At 37.1% G+C, this 16219-nt stretch overlaps 1 protein-coding gene across 15 annotated transcripts in view; it reads left to right on the top strand.

The window, feature by feature from the left end:
• The window catches only part of cacna1c (calcium channel, voltage-dependent, L type, alpha 1C subunit), a 152720-nt gene that overhangs the window by 20577 nt on the left and 115924 nt on the right, over window positions 1-16219 (top strand). The window contains exon 2 of one of the 15 annotated variants that reach the window (XM_067392127.1): window positions 14388-14419. The exons of the other annotated variants lie outside the window; for them this stretch is intronic. The gene's annotated coding sequence lies outside the window, so the exon portion shown is untranslated. The remainder of the gene's footprint in view (window positions 1-14387; window positions 14420-16219) is intronic. 15 annotated transcript variants of the gene reach the window in all.

Here is a 16219-nt window from a genome sequence, read left to right on the forward strand (position 1 = left end):
TGCTTTAAAATATATATATTTCCATGAGACAAATTATGTTATGTTTACAATAAAATAGTAAAAATTTAATAATTATTAGTTTCTGTCCCCTCAGGTGCTGGGGCAACCATCTGTAGATTTTGGTGGCACTGGTGCCAAAATTATAAATGTACATATTTCAATATTTTTTCAGAATTTTTCACGATTGATTGTTTAATAAAAAATAATTTAAAATGCTTGTGAAAATCATTCATTTTTATTAAGCTAGAAGATAAATCAAGATATTTTATTATTTCTTTGACATATGATGGTGATTAAAGTAAAGTAAAAGTGTGGAACTTCTTCGCTTGAGCTTCCTGTGGAATGCGGGAGCATTTGCATGTGTATGAATGGAAGTCAATGAAATGAAAAGTAAAAGTTTAGGTTTGGCTCATTGTTGCATGTCCAAAGATCAGACGAATCCAGAATATTTTCAAGAAACGCTTTAATCTTCTCTTGAATTTCTTAAATTACCTTACCGTTATTTATAGGCTGTTTATTATAACAAAACAAGTCTTTATGAAATGAAAATTCACCCTATCTATTTTCTAAAAGCATCTTATTGATCTTTTTGTGAACAATTCACCTATGCATATGACCATATTTTTTTAAATTGAAATATCATAGCTAGGTCTTCTGGTAAAAGAAAGACTTCTGGTGACATGACGTAACTTCTCCAATCATTTAGTCCACTAAAACCCCTGTTCCTTTACAATCGGCTGCAAGCTTGCTTTCAGATCTGCCTCCATCCGATCAACAATGGATGTCTGTGCCCTACATTTTTAGAGTTTTTCTGGGATGTACATCACAATATGGAAGAAAAGACCGTTACTTCTGTTCCATAGCAACTTTAGGTTAAATTTAGGTTAAATCACACCAGGTCGATCTTCTGTTTTATTGTCCACCAGGCAAAATCAAGTTAGATCACTTTAGTCAAGTAATTTTAGCACAGTTTGAGGTATTGTGTCTGTATATAACTTTCGAAGTTTAATACTAGTGTTAAAGGTAGTGTTAATTCCCAATAATAATATAGTTGTCCTTGCCTGATGATAAGTGATAAAAGAGAAAATGAGACTTCATGTGAGAGTTGTGAAAGAGTTAAGAGGGCTCTTTTTTCTCCTCTAAAATGTGGGTGGAAGTGTGAGTATGGTTGTGTATGTAGGCCAGGCCTGATGCGTTTGCTCTGAGTGAATATCAGATCAGCTCCCTGCAGACTGCTGTCTCTTTTAAACCCTCAGTCGTACAGCACGCTGCCTCGCTCAGGATATTAACCAGCACCATGAATGATGGAGAGAAAAAGAACCAAATGTTGGCCCACAGTTGATTTTCTTCTTGTGTCCTGTGTTGGTTTTGCAGCAGATACTGTGTGGGGTGTTGAGTCACATCCAGAGAGCAATAGCTAAAGGTTTGCAGATCTGAGGTGGAAAGAATGAATCTCAGAAGGTTTAGCGGAAAGTCTGACCTTGGGGCATGAGAGTGGGGTCTTTTGTGTGGATGTTTCCGGTCTCCTTCTTACCCCATCTCTTTCTCCTCTGTCTGTCTTTAGCTGGTCCCTCCTGCTAGCGGCCTAGTTTAGGTGGTGCTGAATTCTCAGTGTAGGTTGCATGTTTAATTCATCAGTTTGAGCTTCGCTCAGCTATGAGAGCAAGGCTTTATGGGTCTGACCGGCACTCAGAGTGCACTTGGCGATAGTAGCACATTTATCACATGGTCTTGACCTGATCTAACTCACCCAGGTGTCCTCATGTGCACGAGATTACAGTTATTCCCCTCACCTGGGTCTCATCGCAAGTTTCATAATGGTTAGTGTGAGCTGAGATTTGCTCTGGTCTATCAAGTATTAATTCAGCTGCAATAATTCCAAGACAGCCTCATGACAGTTTGTAACTATTTTACGCTTTGCCAGATTGGTGGCAACTACAGTATTAATTTGTACAATGAATCTCATTCGTATGTTTTCGTATGACCAGCAATGACAGTTATGTTTAAGGGTGGAGGTAGGGGTGAGGGTTCATGTCTAGTTTATTTATTACAAATTGAACATTTTCCTATGAATCACATCATACTAATTTGTTTGAAGAGTATAATACTTATATTTTCTCATGAGATTGGGTTTGTCTCATGATAGTTTGTAAGTATTTTATGATTTGGTGAATTGTTTGTGTTTGTACGAATTTGTACATTCTCATTTGTACGTTTTTGTATGATTCCCTTATGGCCCCATGAGACTTAGGTTTAGCGATAGGTTCAGAGGTGGACCTTCATAGTGACGTTTACTTACAAATTTTAAAGGGATAGTTCACCCAAAAATGGAAATTTGATGTTTATCTGCTTACCCCCAGGGCATCCAAGATGTAGGTGACTTTATTTCTTCAGTAGAACACAAATGACGATTTTTAACTGCAACCGTTGCTGTCTGTCCATCAAATAATGCGAGTGAATGGGAACTCTATCAATAAGAGTCAAAAAAACTTGCATAGACAAATCCAAATTAAACCCTGTGGCTTGTGATGACACATTGATGTCCTAAGACACGAAAACGAACAGTATTTATATAATTTTTTACCTCTAAAACACCACTATGTCCAACTGCGTTCAGCACTTGGTTAGTAAGGTCTGATTGCGCTCTGACAACGGCAGTGATGCGCTTATACTTCAATGAGTGCGAGACAAGTGCTGAACGCAGCTGGATATAGTTGTGTTTTAGAGGTAAAAATTTATATAAATACTGTTCGTTTTCTCACACAAACCGATTGTTTCGTGTCTTAGGACATCAATGTGTCGTCACGAGCCGCAAGGTTTAATTTGGATTTGTCTATGCAAGTTTTTTTATTGATAGAGTTCCCATTCACTCGCATTATTTGACTGACAGATGGCAACGGTTGCAGTTAAAAATCATAATTTGTGTTCTACTGAAGAAACAAAGTCACCTACATCTTGGGGGTAAGCAGATAAACATCAAATTTTCATTTTTGGGTGAACTATCCCTTTAAATCAGTACAAATTCATTTGAAATTGCCAACTAGTACAAAACTTAAGAATTCTCATGAGATTGGGTTGGATAATTCAGATTTTAGGTGAATTTTTACAGTAAGTATAAATCTATGTATTAGCCAGGCCATTACTTGACTGATATTTAGGTTTATGTTGAGCCAGTTGTATCTACTGGACAAATTCAAAGTGTCACAAATGGAAAATACACAAATTAATTTTAAGTATTTTTAAAAGTAAATTCTGTAAAATAAGAAGTTTTATGTACATCTCATTTGCTGTTATGAAGTTGTTTTCTGTATACATAGGCATTATATCACCCATCATCTACCCTGCTTTCTAGAAATCTGTATTGGCAACTGAAAAACATATATCAGTTGACAAGTTTACAGCCCTTCTTGTATTGCAATTCAGAATTTTCTTATTGTCTCAGGGGCAGTTTACACGACACCGTTTTCAAGTAAAAACTGAAAACTTTTCATGCATTCTGGTCATTCATTTACACAACAACTGTATTTTAGGGGCCTGAAAATGCAAGCTTTTGAAAATGGGTTTCAAAGAGGCAAGTTTTTGAAAATGAAACAGTTTACAAGCTAAAGTACAAAAATGTGAATTTGTGAAAACGGTAACGTTATGCGCATATGTATTATTTGTTCAGTCTATAGGCTTGTAGTGTTTCCTTTTAAAGTGACATCACCATCTACTGGCATAATATAGCATTTTTAATCGTTTTTGCGGATCCATGTGAAAGGGACCATTTTGACAAAGTTGTCATCTGTAGAGGAACACGAAAAACACAACAGAAAAACTTTTCCATTTGTTGTACGTCATTGTTGTGTAAACATAACCTTATATTGAGAAAATGCTGTCGACTCAAGACCCTGGAACACATTTTCAATAATCAGACCTCCCGATTAACATAATTAATGATGCATACACTTGAATTTTAATTACACATTGGTTGTATATTGTTTTCTTGTTTGGGGATATTGAATGAGGGAATGATGGATGTGTGTATTTGTAGGGGGAATGGAGTGGGTTTCCCTCCCAAGATGGCAGGGGCATATTACATTGAGTGATTTATGTACCACATCAGTCATGCCAGCGTCACACACAGTCTGAAACGACTGCTGCTCTCATGTCTCCATCAAAATCCACTCAACCCAACCCTGCCTGGGATATGGCAGAAAAACAGGCCCCAGCTCAATTCTGTGATGAATCTGAAACAAATTCAGTGATTTTCAACTTTAAAAAAAATATATATATATTTTGAGATGTTTTGCATATCACATGATACTATTTCATGTGTTTGTTTGCCCCCCCTTTTTTTTTTTTTTTGAAAAAAAGCTGAGAATTGAAAATTGTTTAACACTGGATAAAACGCAGCGTTGCTCGTCACTTTTTACCAGCCATCCAATCACAGTGGAAAGGGGCAGGACAAATACTATACCGACCAATCATCCTAATTATACAATGATTGAACAACAATGGAGAAGGTAATATTGCTGGTTACTGCATTTTTATATTCAGTAATATTCTTCAAAATGAGATACTAGTAACACGTTACTGCTGTGGATACTCCAAATTATAGAAACAAAAGTGTCTCAGCTAGAAAAATTCGGTGCCTCCAAAACGCTCTCAAGCCCCACCAGCTAGTCATTTTCAGAAGAACAACAGGCATTTTTTTTTCAGCTGGCTAAAAATGCTTTAGGGGACATGCGTTAATTGTATATTTGTTGTTAGGCATATGGCCTATTAGTCTCCTTTCAATTTATGCAATATATTGGAGCCAATCATGAGAAGGGAGTCCAGAAGATTCCACAGCTTTCCTGGACACGTAATTTACGTAGTAATTCATAGGCGGGATTGTGATAATTGTGATTGAGCATGCACGAATGAGCTATCTACGAATGATAGGAATTCATTAACATACACATGTTTAACTATCAAATCTGATGTGTATGAAATGTTTGTGAATCCGAAGCAGAGTTTTCGTGAAGGTCCATTTTACACACGCAAATTATTCTGAATTTACTCATATATTTATGAAAGTTTAATGAATGAGACCAGGTTGTGTGCAGGTTCATGCTTAGTTTGTTACAGATCATAAATTTTTCTATGAGTGACATAATATAACTTGATATGAAATTGCAAATTTCTTCATAAAACTGTTTTCTTGAGATTAGGTTGATAGTTCATAAGTATTTTACAGATTTGGTGGAAAATATTTTTGTATGATATTCTCCCTGAGGGTGAGGTTTAGTGGTGGGTTCAGGTTAGACCTTTATGGTGATGTTTTACCTACAAATAAAACATTTTGTTTGAGACAGATCATACAAATTCATATTTTATTTCATGTCTTGTCATGCCATGCCTAACTTAACTATGTCTTTGCCTAAAGGTCATTAAAAAAAAAAAAATCAATTTATAGATGTTTTAATGAAAAACAAATGGCAGTTTTACCACATACAGCATGATTTCTAAATGCCAGCTCTCTTTGCATCCCTCAGACAAATGTTTGTTCGAGTGACTCAAGGTTTGTCTGCCCTCTACCTGCTGTCTGTCTCTCCCTGCCTGTCCTCTACCAGCTGTCTGTCCCTTTCTCTCCCTGTCTGTTCTATACCCCCAGTCTGTCTCTCTTCCTGTCTGTTATCCACCCACTTTCTGTCCCTCTTTTTGTCCATCTCTGACTTGACAGCATGTTGAGCTTCTCCTTTAGGCACACTTCATTTAGACTAACATCAGATCTCTCATTCACTCTCTTTCTCACTTACTGTCTCTGACACTCACAAACTCCCTCACACACTTGCTCACAGTCACACACGCGGACACTCATGCAGGAGATGAGTAGATAAGTGTTGAAATATTGGCGCCATCTAGCAGTTGTGCCCCAGCAAGTCATCATCACCATGGCAACTGAGAGAATTCAAATCTGTTGAAAGCCTAAAACCTTTCTTTGCAAGAAATGGTGGATGTATTTCTACTGAAACCAAATTCAAAACCATAGTTAACATAAGTAGATAAAGCACAAAATGCTTTTGTTAGTATGAAGTCTGAAGCTTTTGCTGCCAGGCGGACAGGCTGTCTAACAAGGGCGTCAAACTTGCCCTTCACACATGTTACAATTCTCCCTCAGGTGAAACTGTGCGGATAAAAGACCTGCTTGAAAAATAAATAAATAATATGGCTGTGTAGTCCTCCAGCTACATAAATGACAAATGTAATTGCTGGCATGATAACAAAATAAACTGTAATGTTAATATTAAATGCCTCAAATGCTTGTATATTTAGCTAGGTGACATTTAAATCATATTCTTCTTTTCTTTTCTTTTTTTTTTAGAAACATGTTAGTTAGGGTTCTTTCTGGCACTAAAAAGGTTTTTTATTTTTTTTCGCTGTGCCTTTAAAACCATCTTTTAAATGACCTCCATTATGTTGGATGACCTTTTTGTATGTGAAATTAGTAATATTTACTAAAGAGTTGTGGGTTTGATTGTCGGGACAATATAGTTTGTACTGCCTCATGCTTCAGTAACAATATTACAATATTACATTGCAAAGCTGTATTTCATTGTGATCAATAAAACTAATGAATTGCACAAACTGTTAAGATCAGAATAAAAGAGTCAGGAACTCTGATAAAAATAAAAGTCACTGAGATCCTTCAGAGGGATATGCAGAGACACAGGTGCTACTTTTATATCAAAAGATCAAGGAAAATTTGGTCTTTCATGATATGACCTTTAAAGCATCGGTTCCTTTGGTCGGGGATGAAGCTTTTTCTGACTTCACTGACACTTTGGTAAGTTTGATTTACCTGATGTACAGATTTCAAGATTTTTCCATCATAATTCATGCATGAAAAAATGCTCATGAAGAGAATAATTATAAAGAAATATTGCCCTGTAATACTGATTTATTGCCTCAAATAAAACAATAAGGCATTTTTGATTAGCAAGTCACAAAACACAAGAAACTAATTCTATATAATATTCTATTCTATATAGCATTCTATATAATAACTATATATATATAATCTTAGTCTGTATTATTAGAAGCCTAGAACTATTGTACCTCCTAATTCTCAAAATCAAATAATTTATTAAAAACTGGTGGTCTGATTTTGTCTGGCTATCACCAGACCAAGCTCAATTTTAAATTGAACATTGGTCTGGGGAGTTTGCTATGTATTTTCTACTGCAAAAGAGGCGTGATCAATGAGCATTATTCACGCAATTGGATAGTTCTTCAACCAATCAGATCAACGATCCGGGTGACGTACTTTTGCAGAGCGATGCGAAAACTCCAGACAGGCTTAAGCCCTATTCGGACGGGATTACTTTTATGGGGAGGTGGGGGGGTAAAGTAATTATTACCAGAGCTTCCCGGTGATTTTAGTCCCGTCCGAATGTGCCATCTCGGTAATCATTACGGACAATGTCAGTAAAGAATAGGAAGGTCCGGAAAAATTACCTCAGGTAATACTAATCCCGTCCGAATAGACCAGCTGTAAATATGTACGGTAAAATTATGTCATTTCCTGTTTAAAATGAGTTTTCTGTGCATTTTTCAAGCATGGAAGCACTTGAAGAAACATTAATTTGTGTTGTAGGTGGTGTGACAAGTCTGTGGCAAACCTCAAGTATTTTCTACATACCATTCAGAGCAAAAAGAAGATCGACGCAATTGTCAGAGGCACAAAACTAATTTTATCTTTAGCTAAGTGCCTATTAACATCATAATCCAACCAGAATTTGATGAATAAATCAGACCTAACTGTTATTTATAGTTTATATATTTAGATTAAATGTGTTTTCGCACATTGTATCAGAAAGCAACGTATACCCACATGACATCAGGGAGGTGACGGCGGTGCGTAAATCTAGTTACCCCTCCCACTTCTGCTAGTTTTACTGAGATGTCTTGTCCCGTGCGAATTGGCCAATTAATATTACAGACGTCCTGAGGTAAAATTGCATTACTCCACATCCCCACGTAAAACTAATCCCGTCCGAATAGGGCTTTAGTTAGTATTGGTTTGTAGCATTGATCAGCGGTTTGCAGAAGCAGCAATGGCATCAAGCGATTTTTGCAGGTTGTGCAAAAAAACATGAAAGTGAGTGGTATTTACACCCACTCGAGTGATTTGTTTGCTAAACTAAAGAAGTCATTCAGCATCGTCGAGGTTAAAAGGAATTGGATTGACGGTCGTGCGAGAGACGTCATCGTGTTATACCTGCCCAGAGCCATAGAAAGAGCTCTGTACCCGCCAATAGCGAGCAAGGTGGATAAGCCAGTCTGTGATTGGTTCCTGCAAAAGTGTAACAGATGCAGCAGAAATGAATGTACGAGTTTCCAGACTGAGTTGCCAGGCGAAATCAAATCGCCGGCAGATCAGGCTGGGTTTACCCAGTCTAGGTCTGATTGGCATTTCCATCATTCTAAAGGTGTGATCAATTTTCAGAAAATTCACAGGCAAAATTCAGCCATTACATTAGGAAACGCTGCAAAGAAGACTTTCGCCTGATGGACTTGCGATGGCAAAGAATATTTTCCTATGCCAAATTTTCAACAGGTCCATTTTTGTGAACTTTGACAGGAATTTTCACACTAACCAATAGCACACCTCATGGTTCAGCAGTGACTTTTGTATGGGTGGAGATTCGTAACATTGCAACAAAGCAAAACTGACTAGGTGCTCATTCTGGCAGTGTCTACTCAGTCACTTTTGTTTAACACTGCACTTTAATATTATATAATTGCTGATAAAAATCTGAAAGGAAAGTAGTTATTTAGGTTTGGTTCATTTGCTAGCCATTAGAAAGGTTTTGGATGTTTATAATTCCCGTATTTCACCCATGGTATTTCGTTGCATCCGGTCTCGCTTTCTTTAACCTGCAAAATTTATTGACCAACAGTAAATGTGACCACACCTTAAAGCTGCAGTCCGCGATTTTTCCTCTTTGTCGCCATCTCTGTTTGAAACATGCACCGCACCGGTGTGGATACTGTACTTCAGAATCACAGACTCTACGTCTTGAAAGTGTGACCAATATAAGAATTTTCACTGGAAAATGTCATCTGAACAAGTAAGTAACATTTCTGGCACTTTTGTTCTGACCAACTGAGGAAAAAGGCATTAGGCCTACAATAAATTGCGCTGCCAATGATGATTAAATCTAACGATTGCCAATGCCAAACCGTGCAAATTATTATTACTGTTATATTGTTCTCAGATTGTTGTTGTTAACAACATCAGCATTGCGTGACTGTGTATTTAGTGTATATTAGCATTACCTGTAGATTTCAATTTCTGTAGCCACTCAACAGTCCAAAGTCTTTTGCTTTTTGACTACGGGTGAATCTCCAGTTGTCACTGATGATTGTCATTTGGATCTTTCTGGATTACAATCCGCCATCAAAGTGATAAGTTTAATTATTTAAGCTGCTGTTTTGAAAAGGCTATAAATGTGCCGCTACCGGCAGCATCCTCACATGATATAACTGACTAGTCTACTCCTTCCTTTCTGTTTACGGACGTGATGTAAAGACGCACAGAGGAACTGCTGCATGCTCAAATTTCCCACGGAAATACGCCATGTCGCTCTTATTATAAAACATTATTACAAGCATCCTGTTGTGAATCGAGACAAGATAATTTTGAACACTGGCTGTTTATGTACTTGCTTAAAAATTTATTTTGGATCATTTTTAACCAAAAAAAAAAAAAAAAAATTGCGGACTGCAGCTTTAAATTTCTTTTTCAAAGTACTGATGTAATGATGAAATCACAGCCCAGTCATATTAGGGTTGAAAAGGTGAAATGCACTTCTTGCTATAGCAAAATATATTTCCCCACCTCATATGCATGTTGTTTTGAAAGATAACATTCTCGCTATTCATTCCGCATGAAAACAGTTATGAAATCCTGTGCTTTAGAAAGGTGTTCTGTTGTGGGTGATTTGATTAGGCTGTTTTAACTGACTCACTGTGGACCCTTAGTGCACTTATAACTTATTTTTCTTGATATACGTAGCATATTATTCATTTACTGTCAGAATGGCTAAGGTTATTATGAGAGTGTTTGTTGTGCTCATGCTCTATTCATCGGGTTCATAAGGGATGCGACCATCATGAAAACTTGTTTCTATTTATTACGCTTGATAAAGTAAAACTGCTCTCAAATGGACAGCAAGAATAATTGTTAACCTTTTGTTTTTGCTCATTTTGTTAGAAAATGTTTAGCCTTAAAAGGATAGTTCACCCAATAATGAAAATTATCCAATGATTTACTCACCCTTAAGCCATCCTAGGTGTATATAAATGATCTTCTTTCAGATGAACACAATCAGAGATATATTTAAAAATATCTTTAGTCTATTTATAATGGTTTATAATGGTTGTCATTGGCGGGCCACATTTTGAAGCCAATAATAATGCATCCATCCATAAAAAAAGTAATCCATACATCTCCAGGAGGTTAATAAAGGCCTTCTGAAGCGAAGCAATGCATTTTTCAAGAGAAATATCCATATTTACAACTTTATAAATTCAAATAACTAGCTTCCAGTGGATGACCATTTGTTGTGCTCTATCCTCTGCATCCTCTTTTTAAATATATCTCTGATTGTGTTCGTCTGAAAGAACATAGTCATATACACCTAGGATGGCTTGAGGGTGAGTAAATCATGGGATAATTTTCATTTTTGTGTGAAATATCCCTTTAAGCATTGATATTTTATCTCAGATGTCTTTTATATGTTAGCAGTCATTACCCATGCAATTAAATGTATAACATTGACCGAATCGAGTCAGATACAATTAAACTAGAAGATCATGAAGCCCGATGTTACATTAATTATCTGTACATTTAAATGTAAAACCTTCTACTAATTAAATGCATAATGACATCAGTGAAGCACAATAATCATTGTCATTCACAGTAGGCAGTAAGAATTTTTAATGAATACTTTTTAATTTATACTTCTATTCAAAAACTGACAGCAAAGACATTTATAATTATACAAAAAAAATTATATTTCAAATAAATGCTGTTTTTTTATCTTCGTAATAATGGCTGCTATAAATTCAGCTTTGCCATAGAAGGACTAAATTACATTTGAAAATATATTAAAACAGAAAACAGTAATGCTATTTCAAAATATTAGTTTTTACTGTATTATTGATCAAGTAAATGCAGCCTTGGTGAGCTTAAGAGACGTCATTCAGAAACATTTTACCGACACCAAACTTTTGAAAGGTAGTGTATATGAAAACTCATGACAAAGCCCTGTATTTTATTGTGCAATATTGTAACCTAATAAGATCAGAAAACAGCACAAAAACATGTAACTTTTATTCTCCATTTCTAGGTTGAAAAGGTTACATAACTGAATACAGTGTTTTTAAACCTTATTTGATTAAGCTTTGTGTTCTGGAGTAATTGCATTAGCCCGAAAAGATTTCCTGTTCAACAGGAAGACAGAAACTCATGATCATCTTTCTCTATCTCCCTCTCTTTCTCACTCTTTCATTTCTCCCAGCCAATTTAATGCTTTTCCTGTGTCTTGTTTCTCAATCAATACTAAACCGGTTAATTAGCTAACAGTTCATTTTTTGATCATCAGGACTAAATCTGTTGGGCCTTTGCTGGCTTTACCGCCTCAGCAAACTGTTCGACCTGCACAACGGGCATGAAAATGTGCTGGAAAACAGGCTCAGTGGTCCGTAGTAACGCTGACACTGTGTTTACACAGGCATTAGAAGGAACAAGATCCTTTAGCCATGTTGCTGCAATCAAGTCTCTCGTGACAACTTATCATGATGGATCGTTTGGGTCCGAGCCCAATTCTGTTCTGGCACAAGGATCAGAACTTACCTCTCTTTTCCCTGAGCCATGTGCAGTAGCCAAATATCTATCTGTATCTTTAAACGAATGTATATGCACGTGTGTTTTGTTTGAGTGCTGTTCAAAATCCTGCTTTTACGATCGTTTAGCACACAGCTGCGGCACAAGAACGGTGTCAGCTGCAGTATAACCCCAGCTAGCATGCTAACTGCTAACGCTGTGTTGTCTTACTGTACCTCTGCAGCCATCTGCTTCTCATCAGTGCTAATCACCCAAGACTCCCATAATTCCCTCTGACGGCACATAACGACACACAAACACGGGCTGCCGGTGGAAATAATAACACCGGCCATGATGCTGAGCAGCCCAGGAAAGCAAAGACCTGATTCCTCTCCTTTTCTTTTTCTTCCTCAATTCGCAATCTCTCTCCCACTCTCTCGACCTTCAGACAAATGAATGAACCAGGCATGTCATGACTTTGTTATCGCCGCCCTTGGCCGATTAATCATGATGCTTGAAAAGAGCCTTACAAGTGCACAGCACGGCAATAAATCTACATGTGGTGAGTGAGATGGTGACTTGGGCCTTGATTAGAGGGTGCCGCTGTTTGCCAGACGTGGGATGTCATCATTCTTTGGGTCAGAACCATTCCAGCATGGAGTGACTAAAAATGCTGATATGACACTTTTGAGACGTGAGCATTGAGATGAAAAGCGCAGAAAGACAGGCATAGCGGTGCACTTTTAAAGGCCACATCTTCTTTTATACATCTTCCTCCATGCATTCTTGCTATGATTCATCCTGGATCCATATGATGGCCGATTCTTTGTGCAACGTCCTAAAGCTGCTGACTAGATGCCGCTGTGTTCTCTGCAGTGCCGAGCACAGATGTACTCTATCTAAACAGTTTACTCGCTCTGGCACTCTCTGACAAAAGCAGACACACACCTGCTGTTCCAGCCACATCAGCATGGCACAATGCAGCTCTGCTCCAAGGCATTAGGCCCCGGGGACTCAAACCCATAGCCCTCTGAATATTAGCTCTACAAGCATTTGTCTAATCTGTATACTGAATTAGCCCTTGGGACATAAAAGGATAGATTTCATCATTTATTATGTTGTTCCAAACTTGTTTCATGTTCTTTTTTACTGTGGAACACCAAAGAATGTATTTTGATCTCAGTGGTGTTTTGTCCATACAATGAAAGTTAACGGGGTCCAGTGTTGTTTTGGACCTCATTGACTTTCATTGTGTGGACAAAATACCACTGAGATCAAAATATCTTCTTTTTGAAATGACATATTCATACACTTGAACACCCTTTCATATTTACATTTGCATACCCAAATGAGTTTTTCACACTTGAAATAGTCATTTTAAACCCTGAGTTAATGTAATCGTGGGTTATCTTGTTCACATCGTTCATACCCTAAGTTAGGAATTAATAGTCAGATTTCAAGATTATGTTTCACCACTGTGTTATTCTTCTTTGCAATATTTACAAGGTGAATTACATTGATTGGACAAGTACATCACATTTTATTAACTGCTTGTCCGTCTGTGGAAGTGTCACCATGTAAATCTGTTCTGGTCTTTTTAAACACTACAACAAACAAGAAGGTACAAAAAAAAAAAAATGACAAAAATAGAATGAAAACAAAGATGAGCGTTTGCTGTCACTGTTCAACATTTTAACTGTCGCCTTCAGACGCTGAAACTAAACAGAGCATGAATGTTTTTGTGACTCTACAAAGCATATGAATATTTAATGAGATGTGCACTGAGGCAGTTTATGATTGGTTGTCAACTCTTGCACTACATTGTTTTACATTATATACCTTGTCCACAATGAAAGTCTATAGGGTCCAATGTTGTTGGGGCACTACAATTTTGAGTTAACCCTGTAAAAGCATAACTCAGGGTTAAACACAGGCTTAGCCCAGAGATAAAAATGATAAGAAACATTAAAGGATTAGTTCACCCAAAAATTCAAGTGAACTCCGGTACGGTGCCCTGCTGATATGAATGCAAACGTACCAAATTGCGGAGGTGAACCTCTATTAATATCGTATTATCTCATAAAATGTGTGTTTGTGTGTGTTTCACTCACTTTCCAGACGAGAGTGACTGATGTGCTGCAAGCAGAGAGCTGTATATCTCATTTCTGTTCGCCTTCAGCGTTCTACATTCGCAGTAGATTGACGCAAGTGCCGTTATGTACTGAAGTACAAACAAAAAAATATATAGAAAATTGAGGAGAGATTTTATGCATTTTGCCACCTTCTCCTGTGCCATCGTTACTAAGTAAGGGAGTAAACAGCTGCTGGTTTGATGACGCAAACGAACTGTGGGTCGGAACCAAATAACATAATATGAACACAGTCCAGTGGGGGCAGGGGGAGGGGGAAGAAATTGAATTCTGGTTCGGTCCAGGCAGTCGAACCAAGTGTGAAAGCACCCTAAAAAAGTCAATGGTTTTCAGTGTTGTTTTTGGACACTCTTCAAAATATCTTGTTTTGTGTTCCACAGAAGAAACAAGGTCATACAGGTCTGGAACAACAGTGAGTAAATGATGACAGAATTTTCATTTTTTGATTAACTATCCCTTCAAGCATAACATAGTGTGAATTAACCCAAGTAACACCCCTTTAGTCAATCTATTAGCTACATTAGCCATGCAGACTCTGATAATCTGCTCAGGAACAGCGAACTTAAAACCATGTGGATAAAATATTCACTGCATTAAGCTTCAGGAGCCTTCCATTTTCCGGAATTGCATCATTGCATTTTTTTTTAGACTTTGACACAAATTATTCAAGTAATGTCCTCTGGTGGTATATTAGACAGCTGAGAGCCGTGTCCTCTTGCAAAGGACACGGGCTGATATTAAGTCAGCAGCAGAGACTCTTTTATTCCTGTTCTTCCGATGATGGAATTTGAATTTTTAGCTATTGGCAGCAAGTTATGTTTCCTGTCTAAACCTTGTAGTATTTCAGCAATAACAGAATGTTCAGATGCTGACATTTGCCTCTCGTAGTGGCCAGATAATGCATCAAAGTGACTTAAAGCCTGACTGCTGAGGTCAAAGAATTGTTTTCACTTGGTCTGTTGACGTAAAGGAAGGGTCAGTTTGATGTATTCCAATTCAGGGTCTTTATTGTAATTTTAAAATGTTACAGTCCATAAAACAAATGGATTTTTTTATGTATAAAAACAGATTTGTTAAAAGAAGGACAATGGCAAACTACACTGTGTTCTGTCAGCATTTTGAAAAGCGTTCATGAATCTGCTGAATTTTGCTCTGTCTAAAATCTTCTTAAGAATAAAGGGTCTTGGAAATCCTCCTTTCATGTTTGATGTTCCTTAGACCCTTATACTTTCCAGTATTCAGTATCAAATGGACCCCTCGAAATTAAATGGACAACTATAATTCATTTTTTTCCTGTGCCAATGCGTTTCCAATTGTAACAGTTGAGTGGGATATCAAAGAACTTCTTGTACTACTTGAATTTTTACTTCTTTTTGACTTCTTTTTTAATTCTTTTGTTTTAATTGGTATTGCTAGCTGTTGGGAGGAGGGACATTTTATTAAACAAATATTTTGTCATCCAATATTTTTGATGAATTTCTTGGAAGAGAATAACTGTAATTTTTTGTCAACAATTAGAAGTACTTCAGCATATAGATTTGCCTCACAGAAAACAGACACAGACTAAACACCACAATACTGCATTTTTCGTTTTTATAATTGCATCTTGAGAATTTTAAATGAGAATTGGATTAAAGCATCTGAAACCATTCTAATTGTGTAATATAGATCTCTTTGTTTAATCTTGGAGGGTTTGATCTTTCTGCTTTTCTATTTATGCAGCTGCACACACATACACACACACATGTGCATGACCCATATCTGATTATAGACGGACAGGCTCTGGGTAGTGTAGGTAATTGGCATGAGGCCATAATTGCATGTATGTTAAACCTGTCGTTAGTAGGCAGGTGATTCATTGATTAATTATTTGAATACATTTTGAGTGGAAATATATTATCCCAGAGCACAATTTGCTGTGTTGTAATTAAATGTAGAAGAAACGTGGTCTGCTAATGAAATGCCTGGATCTCCTCAAGGTGCCCTTCAGGTGCTGTGGAATGTTGGCCCAGGAGGAAGTGTGGGCATGTTTTATGCCTGATGAACTTCAGTTCTTATGCTGAATCTGGGATTCCTGTTGGATTTGGTGAGGATGTAATTCTTCTCGGAAAATGAATAGGGGTTTTGTACTCTTGTTGTACTAAGTGTGGTGTTTAGATGATTTTGGATACAGTGTCTGTCATTTGGAAACCACAAATGAGATGCTTTCATC

The sequence above is a fragment of the Chanodichthys erythropterus genome, chromosome 8 (genome assembly GCF_024489055.1).
Source record: "Chanodichthys erythropterus isolate Z2021 chromosome 8, ASM2448905v1, whole genome shotgun sequence".
In the NCBI taxonomy this organism is placed as follows: Eukaryota; Metazoa; Chordata; class Actinopteri; order Cypriniformes; family Xenocyprididae; genus Chanodichthys; species Chanodichthys erythropterus.